Consider the following 19,820-nt stretch of genomic DNA (forward strand, 5'->3'; position numbering starts at 1 on the left):
GGACTAACCCCCCTGGCTTCTCCTGCAGCCTTGGACTTCTCTGTCACAGCCCATGATAACACACCTGCCAGAGACCCAAACCAGGCAGTGCAGGCCCAGCTGCAGGAGAGAAAGTGGTGCTATGCAAAAAGTGCTGGGGATGCAGAGCTAGAATGTCAAGGCTGGGCATAAAAAAGAGGGTGTTCTTTCAGTCAATGAGATCTGACAGTCTGGACTCTAGGATTTCTTCTTTAACACAGTTTTAGACATCTTTGGAGTCTGCCTCACCTTTCTGTCCTGGGTGCAGTTTTTGTACTTGTGCCACTTTTTCCAGGTTAGTAGTGACACATCGTCCCTTGCTGTTTGTCCAGGTGGAACGTTTACATTGACCTCATGCAAGTTATAGAATGGCTGAAGCACTTTCAGTTTCCCTAATAAACTATTTCTGGCACAGAGGTTGTTCCTGAGGTTATTATAAACAGGGCTGGGCTGTACAAGTGCCTGGACAGTTACAGTATCATTTTATGAGAGCTCCGAGTACTTTAGACAAATTTGTTCCTTGTCTGATGCTTACACCAAAAGCACTCAGGTAGAAGGAAAAACAAAAGACATGACACTTCAAAACAAGAAAATTACATCACCGTGAGTATCTAGCATCCAAAGAGAACATAGCACTGTAATATCATGAATCATTCCAGTAAAATCAAACCTCTCCCTGAACCCATGGGGTCACTCCTTGACACAGCTTCCCATGTAAATAGGTGCAGGGGAGTTAAGCCTCCTGGGCATGTCTGTCAGTCTAAAGACAGGTTCTTTGTTTGAAGACTGTGAATTAAACCTCTCTAGACATTTCAGCCGCTGACATTTTATAACTTACATATTCATTAAAAACAAACAAAAAAAAAAAACAAAAAACAAACTTTTGAGTACTTTGTTTTGAGGATTTTAGATCTTTTTCTCTTTTTCCTCCTTTCTTTTGCTCCACTATCTCCTTCAACTTAGCTTAGGAGATGAACTGTGTGTTAGATGTTAGATTTGCATCATATCTGAGGCTGAGGACAATGAAACTGCTTGGGTGCAAAATCTGTTGAGGTGAGGATCAAGCTGCTCAGTTTCTTATATTTTACTGTGAAATGCCTAATTAGAAGTCTGTGAGCAGTTTCAGTCAAATTTATAGATTAATTACTTGGGTTAGTTACTGCCTGTTATTTTACAAAAATGATGCAGTCTATTGGCTTGGTCATGTTATGTTGGTTTGTTTGTTGTTTTTCTTTTTGTTCACTAATTTGGTACATAGAACATATATGCCCATAGAAAATCACTTAGGCCTTATGTCACTTCAGACAATACCCAGGATGTGAACACAAAGTTCTTGGAGGCAAAAGGAAAGCGCTTCATCCTGCCTCTTCAGCCAGCCCTCCATGAAATGACAGGAAACTGAAGTACACAGCACCCTCAGACAAAGGGACCTTTATGTTTGAAAGGGACAAAGAAATTTAAAAGGATATCCAAATCATATGCCTTTGCTGAAGAAAGTGCTAGATTTTCCATGTGGATGTTCAGTAAGGCCTGAAAATGCACTGCAAAAATCCCAGTTGATCCCCTCTACCCTAGCACTTTTCTAGTGATGCTTCCAACTTGAAAAAGGGATGCCTAGTTGTTCTGTGTTGCACAAAAACATGGGAAAGCATTGGCTGAGTTCAAGTCTTTCAGAAGTGGCCCCACAAGCAGTTAATTCTGAGAACTCTCACCCCTGACATTTCAAAACAGCTACAAAAATTGTACCTCAGATATCACTAATCCTAAAATCCTTGGAATGATTGGAATACCCCATCACAGGAGTAAATCTTGGGGGATTATCTCCTTCATGTGAGAGGCAAGTTCTAACAGCTACACAATAAATCCCTCCTGTTCCTTGGGCTGCTTGTGTTAATTTGTGCGCCAATGGCAAGGGAAAAGACATACTGTATAGCTGTTGCAGGAAAATTTAGTACAGTAGTTGGAGAAACACTTTTCTGATGGTGTTTTCTCTGGGTAAACAGACTAGTCTGGTTGTAGCTACAATACCCCTGCTAGTAAACAGCCTGGAAAAGAAAGAGTAAGTTTTAATGTCAAAAGAGTAAGTTTTATTGTTAGTGTTATTCTTGCAGGATTTTAACTTCTCATTAAAAGTGTAAAATAAATGGCTTGTATGAAGGTCCTTGTTTTGCCATATCCCCTTAAATTGTGTGTACCTTTTTGCAGTTGCTTGTACAACTTGCTGCATGGTCTTACCAGACAGTACTCATGCTTGTTCTGGGGCATTATGTCTCTTTATATATCAACTGCAAAGAGCAGGTCTGAATCCCTGGCTCAAGAGTCAGGTTTGCAGTGCAGCATGAAGCATCTGCATTTTGTCTGTGTGGGATCTGAGAAAAATAATTACTGTATCCTATTATGCCTTTTCTTTGTCTTGGGTGCTCCTGTACCCTCACTGTTACTGGTCCTCCCTGCCCAAATTCACCACTTCCACTGCCAGTTTTCTCTGCAGCCCCTGCTGGGTCTTACCCCAGATGAGATCTTTGAACTTCTCTTTCACCTTGTTACCTTTCTGGATGGAAACTGAGAATAGTTTTATAACTACTAGTTTTATATGCAGGGCTCATTTAGAAGTGACTGGAACACATCCAACTTTTGTCTTACTGGATGTTCACCAGATAACACCCTCATTGTGACTGTGTCTGGACTATTTTTGTCTCAGAAGCCCAAAGATTAATGTCTTTGTATGTTATTATAGCTTTACTGGGCTGTTAAGCATCACTCCCAGTAAAAATATCAAAATCCTGCCTTGTAACCTTCATCCCATAATTATATTTGCATTTCATTTAGCCCAAAGAGAGTAGGGATAGCTTCTTGCACTGCTGTAGGATTCTTTTCTTGAGAAAATTTGAAGAAAACATCTCCCACATGCACATTGTCTACTCCATGGCTATATATATATATATATATATTTTTTTACTTCCACCAGTGCTGAGACTAATTTAATTTTGTAAATATTCTCATGGTGTTATCAAATTAATGCTGCCTGTCAGCTGACAAATTGTACCTTTTATTGAACATACTGCTAATTAGTAAAAAGTAGTGCTTAAGCAGCTTTTCAAAGTAGGTATGACACTAGAGATCTGTGAACAAGTGTGGGGCTTTCTACATGCAAAATAGTTTACAAGAGGAGGGATATTACTTATATTTTTGTTAAGTCATTATCACAGGGACCTCTGAACTTGAAGACAGACATGACAGATTAAAAGTCATTTCTATGAGAAGAATTTGGATCAGATATACACTGCATCAAAACCCCTTGGTTAGTGCCAGCATGCTGCAATAAATCACATACAGACATGGAAAATATCTCTCTGCATTATAAAATCTGTCTCAGAGCAAGGACACTGTTTTGGTTTTGTGTAAGCAGCCTTTATCACTGGATTATTTCTTTACTTAATGAGTTCCAAATGGAAGCATGGGGCCTGGCTCCAGAGTCTTTGTCTGAGGAGCACTTGGTTACCTTAGAGGCTACTGAACTTCATTAATAGTAAATGATGTTTTTACAGATTGCCCCTAGGTATCCTGCTCACATTGCCAGCTGCCTGTTGAGGGGTGGCTGATTAGTGATGAAGGACAATTGTTTATTCCCTTGTCCCTCACAGTGGGCCAGTATACTGAACTCTCCTCTTAATCAATCTGTTCTGACATTGCATGGAGATTACAGTGCAGCCTTTTCTAGAACAGTGTACAGTTTCAAAAAGAACACTTTAATAGCTTGATAGTTCTCCATGAATATGGATATATCTTAGTATTTGGTTGCTCTACTCACAAAATTGCATTCTAATGTTTCCTGTATGGAATCACTTGAAAAAAAATGTATATATTGGAAGGATAATTGGATTAACTGCAAGATGACAGCAGTTCCTAGCCTGGATTCTGGACCCTTGTTTTAACAACAACCTCCTGAATGACTCAAAGAAAATCTATAAAGGTGACGTATCTCCATACCCTAGGGAACCTAGGCTTTAGTTTCCCTGTGCTGCCTGTGAAGTAGGAAACACAGGCATTCTTGAACCACACTTCAGAAAGGGTATCTGTAAGGAACTGTGTAGAAGGAGCTGTTTGGGCATTGAAGATACATAGGCATATCTGTAATCATTCCATCAATCCACAGGAAAAGTTAAGCTAAAATGTATCATTCAATGACAAGTCATGACTTTTATGTATCGTTTCACTTGATTGGGCAGAAGCAGGGAGGAGCAAAGGAGATTGAAATGGGAAAATTCCTGCTTAGGTTGAACAGAATAGTTTATTAAGAATGTCCTTGTAGGACTGGGGACAAGACTTGGTTATATAAGGGTGTAAGTAGGGGATCTCATTTTGCCTGCCTGCAATTTCTACCAATGCTGGTTCTAGAGCAGCCTCTGCCAGTGAGCATCTCTGTATCTCTAAAAGTCTTCACCCAGTGTCTATAGCTCTCTTTGTACTGACTTGTGAATACTAGCTACTTTGCAGGGAGCATTGATATGAAGCTGTCAAATGAATGGCCAAACATGCAAACTCCATGCAAATTCTGGGACAACTCAGTTCTACGTTTTCTGTTATGCAAGATGTGTCTGTTAGGTGTCATCTGGTATGTTAAAAAAAATGGCACCTGCTACCATTCATCAGGAACCTTTTGTCCTAAATCTTGCTGCTGCTTTCAGCAAGGTGGCTAGTCACAGCTAAAAAGTGATGAACAATTTGTTTTTCTTTCTGAGAAACCTTCAGGCTTAATTAATTTACTTTTGTGCTGCTCTGTGTCTGTACTATGTCAAGTGATCAGACAAGAAAAGGTTTATGTAAGGTTATATGGGTACTGTGTAACACTAAGATACAACTTCTCTTAGTAAGACCTAGAAAGGTCTTCAGAAGGAAAAAAAAAGAATCTACGTAATTGTATTTCAAATACATAAGACAATGAAAAGACTGAAGGAGAGCATGAAGAGAACTAATTATGAGAACCTAGCATTCAGTGTGTGAGATTGCCCTGGTCTGACAATGCTCTTCTAAAATGTTATCTGTGGTATTTATCAACCTGAGTAGCTGTTAGATGACATTATAAATGGATGTGATGGATTAAATGGATGACCACACAACTACCTAAACCTTATGCTGCTGCCTCAGTGTTCGCAATAATATATCATATGGTTGCATTGTTTTTTGTTTGTTTATTTGTTTTTATTATTATTTGTTTGATTTTTTTTTGTTTTTCCTGCAATTTGTCCAGAAAGAGCTGCCAGTCATGGTAGAGTTTTGTGGTTTAACATGTCCTGTGTAGGTAATTTTTAAAGAATCAACAGTAAATTAGCTTTATTTTCTAAATCAAAATCACTTTACCATACCCAAATAATTTACACTACATGAAGAAAAGCTCTTGTAAATTTGACCATTTCACTATTACAAACTCATATCAACTGATTTATGAGTTAACAGTGATAGCTGAGTGTTGTCTTCATTTCTAGTCTGGGATGTTATTCTTGGCAGACACCACTGTTCTGTTATGTTCAGCCAATGAATACTTACCAAACCAGTATAAAATAAAGTGGAGTAAGGAAATAATAGAACTGTCTGATGTACATGGGGAGGTGAAAAAAATATTTGGTCAAACTACATGCTGTATCACAGACTGCTAGTTACCTCAGATTAATACAGTAGTACTTAATGATGAACACAAAGAGCAAATAATTTGCCTCAGTTCAACCACCCTGCTTGAATTTCTAAACATCTATGGCAATGACCACATACACACATGGGCTCCTGTAACAACAAGCATTGAGGTTTATTTAAAAAACAGGGATGGATTCCTCAGGCCTGCGCCAAACTTCCAGTAAGGACCATGAGAAAAGTTTCTAAGATACTTCATTCGGGTCTTCCAGTCATGAATTTCTAGGGAAACCTCTCTGTCTTGCTTTTTGTCATACTTCTGTTGACTTTCGCTTAACCTCAAAGCCTTGATTTTATCAAGGTATATTTGAATACCTGCTTCCATTGTTTTGTTATCCCTCGGGGATTACACATTGATGTCAAAAGAGGATTTGCAAGGTCAGACTTTTGGGAACTAAAATATGGGATCAACCAAGATATTTCAATGTACTGAACTCACTAGTTTGATATATCAAGTGTAATCATGAATGTGTGGGAACTGCAGGGCTTATATTACTAACGTGGAACACAGCCATTTGAACTTTGTGATCTCTTGGTTTTCACAAGCTAATTTTTTTGTTTGTCTGCTTAAAGGGAAGCATTACGTTTCAAGCTGGAATGTAAAACAGCAATTTCAATTCCTTGTTGACTTCTTTTGCAACTGTCGGTATCTTTTTGACACTCTTGGCCACAGTTTATTCATTTGTAAAATAAGACAAATGCAAACGAATGGAACAGGCACCTGATACCATAGCTTTTATAGTTACTGTTATGTTGGGTTGGTTATCTGTAAGGATGTCTGTGTACTGACAGGAATAATCATTAGCATGTAGCATCAAACTTAACACATTCCATAAGACTTTAAAGGTTCCAGATCCGCAATTCCATTCATGACAATAGTAAAAACACAAAGAAAAATAAAATCAGATTAAATCAAAATCCAGTTGAGATAAGCTTTTCTGTTTGCCACTAGGGAAGAGCCCTGAAGAAATCTGCCTCTGCTTTTACAAAACACCTGAGAAAGAGACTGTATGTTTTGGTAATCTTATTTACAGCATTTTCTTTTCAATTACAATAGCTAAATATACATAAAATAAAGCTACATCTGCCAGTTCTTTTTTCTGAGTAAAATTTAGTACCAAGTATGCTAAATTCCAGCATACTCCCTAAGGTGATTCATGGGTGCTTGATACTAGTCACATCAAAACCAACAGAGCTACAATATAACACAAACCCAGTGAAAGCAGGACCAGAACAAAGCTTCTGGCTTCTTCTTTCCATGCTGAGGGTTATCACCTTGTCCTTCTTCCTTGTGTTACCTTTCTCACATGGTGCTATACAGAAGATTCCAAAGACAAAGCTTTCAGTAGTTACAGCCGTTGACTGAGTGCCTGTTATTTTCATACGGTTGTTGTAGTCTTAACAAAGCATGCTTAAAAATAGTAATAATAACAATAATATTTTGTGTATGTGCCATAAACCCAAAGACATGAAAGCCCAGCACTTATTGCTTATTGTGCTGACTTAATGATTGTTATATAATGATTGGTATGAGAAAGAAACATCATAGTTCCTTTGATAATTCAGGGAACAAAGGCAAGCTTTTCATCCCTGAGTTTACTTCCAAGACTTAAGGATGAGACGGAGCAGTGCAAAGACTTGGCAGTGTCAGTCAGGAGCAGGGGGCAGGGAGGACCTATGCCTTTTATTTCCACAAATAAATTAGGCTTGTTTTTATTAATTCTTCTCTATGGATTGACCCACGTGCTGTAGCACTGTATTACTTCAGAGGATGTTGTTGCAACAGAAGAAGGTATTTTCCAACTCTTATCCACCCACAAAAGTATTACCAAGAAAGGTCCTTGTAATACGCATGCCTCAGGAAATAAACATTTCTGATCTCTGCTGTTAGAAATGTGCCTGCTAGTACTGGCAAGTTCTGCTTTCCCCTTTCTTTAGTTGGGCATTTTCCATTTTTGTTCTTCTTACAGTTACCACTGCATCCTTATACTAACACTGATCTGTTTTATCATGCCCCTTCAGCTGAACATGCAAGAGAGCTTCAAGTCTCAGCATGCTTCAGCCTTGGACTACACCAGCCTCCACTTGAATTTAGAGAGATTCACTAATGAAATAGGGCAGAGAGAATGTCACAAACTATAAAACTCCAAAAGATGTTAAAAGATGTGAGTGGAAGAAGTTGAGAGGGAGGCCACAGGTCAGCTGTTGTAAAGAACATAGCTAGGCCGGCTGATCAGCTGGTTTCAAAACATTGGATTCCCCTTTCAGAGTTGGAAAATAATTAGACACAAAAGTAATTTATATTTTCTAGCGATGGGAAGGAACTGGCGTATCAGTAAGTTTAGTGTCATTATTAAAACATTTTTTTTTACTTTGAGTGGAATTTAACTACAATATCTGTGATTTTTTTTTGGTGGTATTTTGTTTTGTTTTGTTTTTCCAAAAGACTAAGAAAAAAAATATCATTTAATTATAACAGCTACTTTCATATTTTACTGCATTTCTTTTTCAATTGCCTCTAGGTTTTATTCTTTACTAGTAGTTGCAGGGGATGGATACTGGTAATTAGTCAAGTAGGTTACAGATATATCACTGATTAAACATCTCAGAAAAATATTATGGAGTGAAGATACAGCATATGTTTTAATTATACTGGCATGGGATTGCTTCAATGAGTGACTAAGTGAATATACTATTGAACTTTTAAGTCAAAGCTATATGGTCATTTTCAATAGCTCTACAACACTCTCACAAACAAATGTCCAAATTGTTTAGAGCTTACAGTCCATCTGTAACAGATTTGAATCACCTGAATATTTTGTTTACCCTCATTCAGCTGCTTATTTTAAGTCCACCCATATTTAGTCATTAGACATGAAGGCAGCAGTTCTTCAACATGTATCCTGACCAAGTAAAAAGACCACATTTGTTTTTACATGTTAACTTCATAAACACGAAGCACTAGCCATCTTCTGGTCATCATCCAAGGTTAACTCAGTGGAACAGAGATATTTCACAGTGGGCTGCTAAGAAGTCTATCCCTGCAAGCAGCAGTAAAAAGTATACCAGCATGTAGCTATGTTTGTTTGCAAATTTACTTCCAAATTAGCTCACATAACTTGCATACCAATTTTCCATTTGTTTGGGTTATGGCTTCCAAAAAGCCATCATGTAAATGCTATTTATCCCTAATGTTTGAATGGTGATTTTTACCATAGAGTGATTAAGGTATGACCTGTGGTATTTATTGCCATTTATGGTTACTCTTAAAAGAGAATTATCTTTTGGACAGAAAACAATGTGAAAGAATGCTGTACCAAGATTTTTTTTTCTGCTTTTCTATATTTCTAAAATTCCATTTGACCATTCACTATAAGAGTCTGAACATGTTCATTACTGATTAAAATAATTAATATTTAATGCAAACATTTAAATTACATTCCATTTAATTTCCTGAAAAGAGGGGAGTGTAGGCTTGCAACAGACTGTTCTTTTATGTATTTATCTCTCTCTTCCATCTAGTGTTTGCTATCAAACGTCTCAGAAGGAGAATGTAGAAAAAAAAAAAGTGATGGGATAACCTGGCTGGAGACTAAACTTCTTATTAATATTGCCTTAGAGCATTTTGAAATAGAATATAATGTCATAGAGTACCAGAAAGATTTCTGCTCTTTGAGAAGTGTAAATATCACTGCATATGTGAAATAGAAGCGGTGGTAAAAGATGTTCAAGAGATCTCCAGTGTCAGCAAGGCTGCAGATTGATTCATTGAGCTTCTTAGTCTGTATCCACCTGACCTCAAGTTCCCAGATAGCCCTTCATTTCCCTTCCGGATCTATGAAAACATTTCTGCCTTCTTCTTCCCTTTCCCTGTATGCTTATTTGGGATAAGAAATAAATACTTCATTATTCCAGAGACAGTAATTCAAAAAAAAAAAAAAGCCTTCCCAAACGAGATGACTGGAGACAATTTAACACTGCAGAGTGGCCTGACAGCATCAGAAAGTGTTATTACTAACTCTCTCTCTATTACTAATGATCTCCCTGGAAGACAGGCATTTCTATGATGACCAGTGAAGTGTATTATCAGGATGGAATCAGAAAAAGCCAGCCTGTGTCTTCCATGCAGAAACTGGGGACTCCTTCCCAATCCCCACCTTCCCCTCACATTTGTCATTCCTTCTGTGCAAAGATTGATCACAATGGTGTGGCGTGATACTAACGGAATAAAACAGAGTCTCTCCAAATGAAGGTTGGTGCCTTATTTTCACAGTGTGTCATTGAGAGCCCATTTCGTAAAAAAGAAGCCCACAGCAGTAATGTCAATCACCTTCTCAGTGATGAGTAAGAGCAGAAGAGAAAACACAAAGATAAAAATGATTTGTAAAATGTAAGAGCTATGTAAAAAAATCCAAGCCTACAGACCTTACCAAGCCAAACTCACACAGGTTAATAAAAGCCTTATAAAAGCCTTACCATTTTAACATTTGCAATGAATTATGAAAATAATAATAATAAAATTGTATCCATCAAATGCTATTAACCATTTGCAAATTCTGTGGGTCAGAGAGGTTTCTCTGATTGACATTTTGGGCTTTGCAGTTTGTGGGTTCACCTTGTGTCGACACTTGGAGCAACTAGCATCGTCCGTCAGCGGGGTGGGGTGCCAGGTTCTAAAGGTGCTCTGAGAGCAGCCAGCATTCAAGCACGCTGCCCTCTCATGCTGCCAGCAACCGGAGGAGTGGATTGGAGCCATCCCACTGGGGAGGATTGGGGTCACTGGTTCTGGCTGTGCCTGGATGACCTCCCAAGCCTACAGTGGCCTGGGATTTGAAAGGCTAGGGGTTACTGCATGTCATGTTTGTAGTATCATGGTAACTTAGCCAAGATTTAGCCACTCAGGCAGCAATTGCGGCAGAAACACTCATAGGAGGTCATTACACTTGTAATTTGTGAGGCTTTCAGTTCAGCTTTTGTTGGGAAAAAAAAAGAAAAAAAAAAAAAGAAAAAACATCTTTTGCCTTGAATATTACTAAACAAGATAAAAAACAGTGGTTGGTTAAAGACCACCCACAAGCATGGTTTATAAGATGGTTAGCAACACTGTGATATAGTTTCCATTCTAAGCTGACATTTAGTCCTGCCTGACACTGAAACAGCAAACCCAGGAGATGAGGGTGGTGTAGCCTGACACCTCTGCTTTCCTTGTGCAGTACTTTGCTTTATCTCTGCTCATTAGCACAACCCTGAACAGCTTCTATTCTGCTGTTTATTGAGCTTGGAAGTGCTATCCTGATTGTTTTATGGCATGAAATATAAAAGTATTCTCTGTCCAATCTTTTTCCTCTTTTTTTTTTTTTTTCTCCAGATGGAGTGGAGTGACCTGTTTACAGCCCCTCACAGCTCAGGATTAGTATTTCCAACTTATTTCATAAAAAATGACAGAACCTGCACCCACAGAAAAATGTTGACAAACTGAATGGTAGGTGCCAAGAGCCACAGCTCTGAGTGGCATCACCTGGATCTGCCCCTGTTTGTTTGCAGACACCTGGCAGATGAAATTTAAGAAAACCCTTAAACTTGGAGCACACCAGGAGGTCACTGGAATACCTCCAGCTCCATGAGACTCTGATAGAAATAAAACCATGGGCCAGATCCTCTCCACCCTGCCAAGTAATGGAAGATATCTCTTTCATTAGGGTGCTCACCTGAGCAAACCTACCATGGTGACTCCTCCCCAAAAGCACCATCAGTGGAGGCCAGGAATGTAGGCCAGATCAGGACTCTACATCCCAGTGCGTCCTACACCCCTGCAGGACAGTGCAGGAGAAGTCTGCCCTATGCTTGGTCAGTCAGTCTGGTGAGTGGCTCCTAACATCATTCCTGATAATCCTCCCCTGTGGTCTTTCATTTTTCCAACGTTTTGCATGTTGCAATGCCATCCTCCAGTGGTAGTTTCAGTTTTATAATTTACTTCCCACCTTTCCCACCATTTGTTGGGCACTGTCATCCACAAAAATGCTGGGAAAAAAAAGGTCACAGAAGGCAGGGTGGAAGATTCCCCTGCTACTGGTAGCAGGAGGCATAGTAAGAATCTTGGCTATAACTTCTGCAGTACAGGACCTCAGCAGAGGAATATTCTGATATAGGACTGGTTTTAGTAGCCCAAGAATAGTTTGGCATGTGAGTTCATAAACTGCTTCCACAGTTTTTGGTGTTGCTGAGAAGAAACTAGAGATGCACATGCGCGTTGTGTGACTTGGAGCAGATGGGGGGCACTGTGCAAGGAAGCAGCATTGGAGCTGGTGACTGCTGGAGCATGTTTGTTATGAGGCCAGAGTTGTTGTGTTGCTCTGCTTACAAGCTGCAAAAACAACCAACAGGCCTGTTATTACTGTTATTATTGGAGAGGTTCAAAATACGGGTCCATTTCAGAGCTTGAAAACATTAACAATCTCCATGATGTGCTTTGGTGTTCCTGCTGACCAAGAAAGACTGCTGAATCTCCATCCCTGGCAGCTCTGTGAACAGCTGGGACACCTCAGGAATGACATAAGTTGTTTTTTGGATAAGTGATTTGGGAGTCCTGTCACACTTTATATTCTGTGTTATTATAATAATTGTATTGCTTTTGAATGGCTGCTTGACCAGTAGATATGGACTGCTGAGATTTTTATTGTGGAGTCTGACTTTTTGGTCATTAATATGAGCTTGTTTAAATTTGAATCTAAACTGCAATATTCTATTAATTTCCACCTGAAGTTGTGCATGTGTAGTGTTTTCTAAGGCCCTATTTGCATTCACTAATTTTTCCAATCATCTTTTTTTTTTTTTTAATTGTAAAACATTTACATGCAGAAGCTTCATGCATATGTAGAGTACTGGATGTACCCTAGTAACAATATCATATAGAAATAAATCAGTGTAATCTATACTACTCTGTATCTAAGAATTTACAAAGAACACCTGGAACACAATAATATAATTTCAATTTTAATGAGGCTGTAACTCAAGGGACAGATAGTGAGAATAACTATAAACACAAGAGCAGAGCTTTAGTTTCCTGAATCTTAAAATAGATACATGTCTTTAATGGATGTTCTTCTGAATATATGTCAAATAAAAGGTGTGCTTGTTTTCATATTTCTTTCTGTGCCACATGCCTCATATCATTTTCTCATCCTCATCTGTTCTCTGGCTTTTGCCCTCCTTTTATGAGCTCCTCTCAAGCTCCCATATACTGGTTCAGAAAAGTTCACTCATAAAAATTTCAGTATTTATTTACCTTGAACAACATTCTTATTATACCCTCTCTGACTGTACTGTACATTTCTGATTCCTGAGTAGTACATGATGTTCAGAACGCCTGGGTGACAAAGTGCATACATTTATCTGGGATTACACATAGACACTCACACACCCACAAAACAATTTATAGGATTCTTTGAACTTATTCTGACATACCAAACTGCTGAAATATTTTACCTTTTTCTTGGTTATCATAATTCTTTTAAACTAAATAAGTGTGATTGTGAAGACCATGTTGCTTCTTATGTTCATTAGAATAATGTTTTGTAGTGAAATACTACCTTTCATTATTGCATTTGCTCATTTAAGGAATTCAGTGAAGCTTCACTTGGTGATTCTCACCCTGATATTCAGCCCAGGGTATGTTACCTTGTTTTGTTCACTTACAAGTATGCTTTTTGTTTCTTCCAATATATATAAAAAGGATACTTTTGTATGGTGTATGATCCTGTATGGTATATGTAGTCCTAAGTGCATTTTGGGTTTCTTCAAGATGGTTGAAGAAGAAGCAAATATTGCACATATCTAATATATAAGGTGTTATATATCATAACATTTATCACAGTATTCTATGCTGTTATTAAATTAATATTCTTATAATATTATATTTATTTTATTTCATAAATGGGGACTTAACAAAAAAAGTGAATAAATACATAAATAAATCCCTCATAAATTCAATGTAGTTGTGTGTCTGCAGAGTACTGGTGAGATCCTCAGTCCCTGTTGCTCTCTTCTGTTGCACCAGAGATATTTTTATTTCTTTTTTTGTTTGTTTGTTTTGTTGTAGGTCCAAACTTTCTTATTGTAGGTTAGAAAGAATTCTTTACTTTGTGGTAAATGGCAGCAAGTGAGTTGAGGGCTCCTCTAAATGTTTACTGCCTGAGCAGGACTTGGTGAGAACTGGGATTTGCCTGTATCATACAGATCTCTTCTAGTCCCATATCTGTCACTGGGTCACACATCTACTCCAGAGCACCATTCTCTCCAGTTCTTGATTCAAAGACATGCAAGAGATAGTTAAGCTACTGATAAAGTTCAACAACTTTACATTACACATTTTATAACTTTTACCTTTTGTTATTTCAGGGTGTTTGAACCCCAGGCCTGAGGTCTGCATTGAAACAGACATAAATAGATGATATTCCCTTTGATGTTAGATTCTTCTAGTTTTGTTTTTCATATGTTATTCTTTTATGTGTGTGTGTGTGTATGTATTTTGTTACATCTACTCTTTCTGTTCTCTTAAAATTCAAGTGTTTCTAAAAGGCATCTGATTCACTGTGACATCACTTCAACGTAATGTCAGTGTCACTTGTACACTATAGTCAGTGTACATAGAAAGTCAGTTTTCGCAGGAAAAAAAAAAAAAGGAAGAAAAAAAAAAAAGGAGTAAAAGAGCCAGGAGAAAAATGAACTATCACCTCTGTCAGACTACCTGCCTGAGATGGAAAAGGTAGAAAAGGAATTCCAGGAGTTTTTTAAACCTAGCACAGCGGATACATCACGATGAAAACACTTCATAATTCATTATGAAGGTCAGACTAGTTTGTCGTCTTAGGTCATAAATATGATGCCACTTAAAAATCCACCTGCCAGCAACAATGAGTAATTAAATTCCTTTCCCTAGCTTCCTTGTGTGGCCTCCCGGTCATGCACCGAGGTCTGTCCATTCTCCCCTTCCATTTGCAAGGCAGTGAGTGCTTCCCCAGAGCCCGAGGCCACAAGAGCAGGCAGCAGCAGGTGGCTTGTGGTCAGAGACCAAAGGCCTGCACGCTGCAGGGCATGGCAGAGGGGACCCAAATGACACAGTGGGATGCAGAAGCTGAGTCCCCTGACAGCTCCCCTCATCCATGTGCATCAGCCCTGGCAACGTGACAGCCAGTTATTTTGCAGCTAATTCGGTTAGCTCACTGCTGGCCTCCTGAACCTTGTCTCTTCCATATATCTTGGCTAACTGATGGGGATTTAAACAATATTTGACTTGGAGGTGCTACAAGGCAAATACACAAGCCATCAAAGACAAGTTTTATAATCATGGGTTAACATGAGTCTTTTGGCATTTGACTGAAAGAAAAAAATAATTTAAAAAGCCTTATGATTTTAAGTATGCAGAATGTCCTGGCCTTCTATCACTGTGAATCTGTTTTCCCATGTCAAAGGGGGAAAGTTTACCAGGGAGTAAAAAGCAGGTCCCGTGGGACTGCAATGTGCTACTGCAGTCATGCACAAAGCGAGTCGGCCAGGAAAGGGATGTCAGCCAAGAGCCTGAGTTCCACACTTCAAAGGACTCCTCATGGGCAACAAGTTTATTTTCTTTTTAAGAAAGCAATCTGACAAACAATTTTCTGCATTGCTAATGGTGCTGCCTTGAAAGACTGTCCTATACAAGAGATGACATGTATCTCTTCTACACATGCTGAGGTGTCCCAAAAAGGGAGGTTACATCACATAACAAATTTAAAATGACCGTATGCTCTACCTCATTACCAGGCCTAATAGGCAACAAATGAGAATCAAGTTAGTGGGACACTGTCTCCTGAGGAGAGGTCATCGCTTATCTGCATCTCATCTCTTTGAGCTATTTATAGGTATGTAATCACTCAAGCACTTAGGGCAAAGCCTTCTTGGAGAAATCTATTTTGGAGTGGGTTACCTCCACATGAGGTAGGTCTTATTTAACTTGGCAAACCTCAATAACAGCTCTGGAGATTACCTGTGGATGGGAAGAATGCCTACAGGGATGACATGACAAGCATACCCTGCCAACCCCAATGCCTCCCCCAAACCAGGGTCACAGAGCTTACAGCGAACTTTTTGAGCTGTTTCAGAGTGCTGTATCTGCTTGGATAACTGCTCTGAATTGCAGCTCTGCCTCATGATCATTTTGCTAATCCCGATCCCAAAATCACATGTGAAAGAGTATTTTCACAGTGCATGGGCGGCAGGATGCAAGCAAGTCTGAGACTGAGTGACACAGTCTGCCCTCCTTATACAATTCTCAAACTGAGGTGAATGCACTGACTTTGGGAGGTAGAATAGAGTTTAGTGCCTAATGCAAAGCCAACACTTCCTGATACAAAGCAAGCAGTGCAATCCCACCACAGTGGTCAGGGCTGCTGATATAGAAAGTGTCAGCCTCACAACAGAAGCTGTAATTAGCACCAGTTGAGCTGTGTCACCTCACAGCTAATCTCAGAATCTGATGTGGATATGGGCATAAAAAACATGGATCTGAGGGCATATGTGCTCATGTGATCTTTATCACACTTATGTAGGACTTAGCTATACCTATAACCACATTTCCTTCTTAGTCTTTTTCCTGCTGTTTGACAGGTGTAACCCACTGGCCAAGAAATAGGACTCTTTGTCCTATCTATTGCTTTTTACCTTGCCCCATCACTGTAAAACTCTATTTAAATTGTCATTGCCCACACTTTTTCACCAGAGACCCTGTGACATGGCATTCAGTGTTCTAAGCCATTGTCTTACTTGGAAACCAGACTCTGTTGTTTTCAATAAAAACAATTCACATGGGAGAATTAATTAATGTGAATTAATTAAATGATTAAATATGATTAAATGATTAAATATTTAAAAATTGATGGGCTTGAGAAAGCAAATCCCTTCACTGAGTAAAGCTCCAACTTTTTTTTCTATTGTTGGGTTTTAAAGCTTGGAGAATCAATAAGTCCAACGTTTGAACACATTCAGCTGCTGCTTTCATGACAATACCATGACCTGGTGACAGTTCTCCTTTGCAGTCTGAAGTGGAGAAACCAGTGTGGGACAAACAGGTGATACATTCATTATGGTCTTGGAGCCAGGGAAAGCAGGGAAATGGGGATTTTGCAATCCAAAGGTTACTGCATGACAATTCAAGAAAGCACACATAAGGCAATTGTGGGGTTGCCTGAAAAAAACATCACTTAAATTATTGGCAAAAGCCAATACCTTTTCATTAGAATTTGCTTGTTTCTTTACATTCTATGCTAAACAACAACCGCCCTCTGCTGCACTCCCAAAGTAGCAGGTTATCTGGCTCACAGGATGGGCATCTAAGCTAAAACACATGCACTTACTTCCTAGCCCATGCAAACTCAGCTCACTTTCATCAGCTGAGTGCCAGCTAACACTCAGGCCTCGTTATATCTTCATACCAGAAAGGTTACCACCTCAACAGCTGGTCTTGGATAGTACAGTGTATTGCTTTGTGGTTGAAAACAGGTACTACAAAGGCCATTTTTCCTATTGCTGGTTGATCTTACTCTACCCAGAGCCTTGGTTCAGCTGTTAACATTGTTTCCATAGTCTGACAAATGAAAATGAGTAGGCAGTAAAACACTGATATCTTCCAGTTTGGTAAACTCAATTGTTACTAAATATTTATCTTGTGTTATACAATACCCATCGGATATTTTTTACTTATTTATTTATTTCATTTCAGAAAAGTCTTAGACTATTAGTCTCATGTATTTAGGAAAGGGACATTTTATTTTCTCATCAGAGTACATTGGCAGAGCTACCTGGAGAAGACATCAGACGTATATTTCTAAGAGTATTTAAACTCATTTGTCTCAGTAATCCATTGCAGGTCCTCTTAACTGTTAAAACACAATAGATGGCTGCTGGCAGCAGGATGTTGCTCTTTAAAAGTCCCACATACCCTGCAATGGTAGTGATTCACAAACTTAGCATAACTATTATCAATGCTTTCTGCAATGTGTGGAGCTAAGAGAACCTCCTCAAAATAGGGGTTAGGGATGGGATGAGATATGCCTGGTAGGGAAATCTCCCAACTCCTCCTTCTCCAGTAGCAGAGCATGCCCAACTTGAAGCATAACTGCAGCCTTGCCTTAGCAATGTGTCAGGTTAGGTGGTCCTTAGGCTGTGTGGGTAGCTCATCTCCAGCGCACAGCAGCTGTGGGCTTGAGTCCCAAGTGAGAATCCCTGCAGAGACAGACTGCGCAATGCATGGAAGGAAACTTAACTGATTTATAGTGCATTATTTCCTGAAGAAGGAGTCTAGGGAACTTTCCCAGAGGGAAAAATATGAAGAGACCTCATCAAAGGCTCAGTTTTAACATTTTCATAGCTGAGCATGATTCACCATGTTTATGTCTCCACTTGGATGGGTGTGGGGTAAATGCTTACTAACCAGACAGAGGAAGCATTCAGCACACTATCTAGCTTTCCATCTTTCGTTATCAGTAGACAGTTCATGTTAAAACAAAAATTTAACTTTCTTCCCTTAAAAAAAGGGGGGTAGGGGGGAGGAGAGTGATGCCACAGTGTTTGTTTTAAGCTGCAATCACATGTTTTGCTAGTGTTTCCAGGTGACCAGAAATGAATACAAGCCTAGTTAAGTCTGAATGCCACAGCCTGAGCAGCAGCTTCCCTGAATGACCCTGTGATGTAATCTATTTGACTTGGGCAGCTTACGTAAAATCATCAAGTATGTTATATTTATAGCTTGATTAGTAGTAAATGCAGAACTGAGCATTATTCAGGCCAGTTATATTGTGAACTTCACTGTTATTATACTGTAAGTTTACAAGGTGAGTTTTCTAGAGCAGTTCTCCCTTCTCTTATTGAGAGTGCTCAAAAGGGTGGAAGATGAATTATAATTTTTGTCTTGATGTAGAGCACAAAATAAGTAGTATCTTATTCCTCTGCTTTGTGGTAAATAATGCTTCTCTTTGCACTGAAGATGTTGTTCCTGAAGATAAGATTGCTTCATAGAGTAAGCACTTCTGCAGTACGTGCTTTAGAACAACTTGGTTTCCAGAGTTATCACTGGGGCAGAGGGAGCAGTGTGCTATAATAAGTATGATCCCCTAACTAAAGCAGAGAACTAGAATTACAAGTTAAGAGTGACATTCTTGCTTGTGTTGTAGCACCATATGAAGAAGGTTAAGTGAGATCCTTCTGTCCTTGTTTTGCATTTACAAAATCAAGTTTATAATCTTTCTTAACTTCACAATAATAAACTAGTGATGGCAACATATTCGGGTAGCTAAAAGTGAGGCAATTACTTCTGAAGAGAAAATCAGTGTCACTCAGTTTCACTGATATGCAGCATAACTGCTGGTGATGGAGCCCTTTAGCCCCTTGCATGGATGAGAATGTCTTAAAGGGGATCTTGGCCCATTCTGCTCTGTATCATGACAGCAATTCCTATCTATTGGTAAAGCATTGGAACATTTATTGTGACTTTGTTGTTTTTGTTGGGTTTTGTTTATTTGTTTGTTTTTGTCAATTAAGGGTTCCAAGTGAGAACTGGAGGTGATTTGTAGACTTCTCTGAGTGTGCTGGTAATGACAAATTCAAAGGGAGAAGTTGAAAGATATTTCTTTTGCAGAGAGAGGAGGGGCTGTTCTTCCAGACAGCAGAAACACCACTGACCTGGTGAAGGACACTCTGAAGATCCCATACAGGCTTCTTGCCCTGAAATGCTTCCTCTGAGGAGAAACACATTCGTAGGATTCTGCTTTTCAAGTCACTCATTTCTTCTCAGATGCTCAAATCACAGGGTTTTACATCAGCATTGCTTTGTGCAAGAATGGCCTCTTAGTTCCACTTGCCAAATTTTGTATTCTTTGGCATTCTCTTCTATGTTGGTCATCAAGTTGAAGCAAACCAGGATTCACTTCCTATCTGTATTTCTTTTTGTTAGAAATATACCAGGTATCTGTGGCTAAAGGGCTACTGAAATGTGAATGAGGACACATTCTAAACTTCTCTGTGAGAAAGGAGACATACAAAAGGAAACCAGATATATTCAGAATACCTCACCTTTATTCCCA

The 19,820-nt window shown here is 39.1% G+C and overlaps 1 long non-coding RNA gene across 1 annotated transcript in view; it reads left to right on the forward strand.

Annotated features, from left to right (window-relative positions):
• LOC137854217 (uncharacterized) overlaps nucleotides 1-19,820 on the forward strand; it is a 43,708-nt gene that overhangs the window by 9,873 nt on the left and 14,015 nt on the right. Inside the window, exon 2 of the long non-coding RNA XR_011095020.1 lies at nucleotides 11,075-11,566. This is a non-coding gene — a long non-coding RNA (uncharacterized lncRNA). The remainder of the gene's footprint in view (nucleotides 1-11,074; nucleotides 11,567-19,820) is intronic.

Source organism: Anas acuta, chromosome 3 (genome assembly GCF_963932015.1).
Source record: "Anas acuta chromosome 3, bAnaAcu1.1, whole genome shotgun sequence".
In the NCBI taxonomy this organism is placed as follows: domain Eukaryota; kingdom Metazoa; phylum Chordata; class Aves; order Anseriformes; family Anatidae; genus Anas; species Anas acuta.